The sequence below is a fragment of the Aplysia californica genome, unplaced genomic scaffold, assembly GCF_000002075.1.
Source record: "Aplysia californica isolate F4 #8 unplaced genomic scaffold, AplCal3.0 scaffold00195, whole genome shotgun sequence".
In the NCBI taxonomy this organism is placed as follows: domain Eukaryota; kingdom Metazoa; phylum Mollusca; class Gastropoda; order Aplysiida; family Aplysiidae; genus Aplysia; species Aplysia californica.
The window spans coordinates 877,628-879,169 of NW_004797465.1; positions in this window are offsets into that span (position 1 = coordinate 877,628).

Genomic DNA, 1,542 nt, shown 5'->3' on the forward strand with positions numbered 1-1,542 from the left:
TTGAGAAAAACAACTTTAAAGTTTATTTTATCATGGAACGTAATGATAGTGACCTTTGATAAAAACTTCAAAAACAGAAGAACAGTTGGTGTAAAAATGTAAGTACTGGTGTTTAGTGAGGATCGAATAAAATGGTTGATGAGATTATATCCTAACAAACTTCAATTTTCCTCAAAATGAAATTTTGATTTTTCAATATAGTCCTCACTTTCTCAAATTAATCCTATGCGAAATCCGGACCCTTTTTTCGCCACATGCACGCAAGTACTGTTGTTCAGTAAACGTGTGTCGTAATAAATAATATATAAATAATGACAATCGGGTTTTGATGTACAGTTTTCATGTTGTTAATTTTTCGAGTTTGGTTTCGCTTTTTTTTACGTGCGCTCTTTTTCTTTCGCGTTTTACCCATTTTGCTTTGCACAACAGTTTTAAATTGGCGATTTGTGTTGCCCAGTGACATTTATTCCTATGTAGTTGCGCCCCTTTTAACCCGTCTCGGATGACTTGAAATTGTGAATTTCTTTTAAAATCGCGAAAATCGCGAATTTCATGTCGTGCTCGGAAAACCCCCCAGCAAACGAACAAATGAACAAACAAAGAACATATAATATACTTGTATATTAAAGTATATTTTAAAAGTCCATTATACAAAAGCCAACACAAGATTCCTGGTCTTATTTTTGAAGAGTGAACATGAAACAGTGTCGTAATTAAATTTTGATATGGGTATTGAAATATTATAATGAGGCCAAACATGATTTTACTACCCTCGAAACATAAAACCTAAAGGGGATGTAGGTTTAGCGTTTTATTTAGCCTAGAGTTACATCGTCTAGGAGGCAGGCTTCGGATATTTCGAACCTGCCTGTCTGTCTGGGCCAACCTGAGCTGAAAGGGACACAACATCTCAGCAGATAGACCGAGACACTCTATGAAGATTTCGCCCCCCTCGGGAATCGAACTCGGGTGTCCTTCGTGCTACAGTGAAGCACCTAACCTCTATACTACATGCAGCGGTTCACATTCTCGTAAGAAAACGAATGTAATTTAAAAAAAAAAAAACAACCTGAGTATACTTCCAGCTGCTCAGTAGCCTCTTACATGTCGATTTCATGTCAAGATAATACTCGAATTTTTGTCGAGTTTCAGGTCTCCTGCGTGCGATGGTGAATCGCCGAACTACAAACCCACATTGTTGGGCCCTGAAGCCGAACACTTAAAGTAAATTTAAGAGTGCTGTAAAATATAAAGTGCAACGGTTGATTGCCATGGAAAGACTTGTATGAAACGTTCTAAAGTCCTTCGAAACAGGGGTTTCGAACAACAACACAACTTTCTTTCCTGCCAATTGTCAAGTACCCACTGAAGAAATTTAATAACCTTGTCGGGTTACAAAAGAAACTGTCGATAAAATCGTTCACAACTTGAGGATGTGCTTTGTGCGCTGCAGTATCCATCTAAAAAATAACCTCTCTTCCTATCGTTCTATCTATCTTGTTCTCTCTCTCTCTCTCTCTCTCTCTCTCTCTCTCTCTCTCT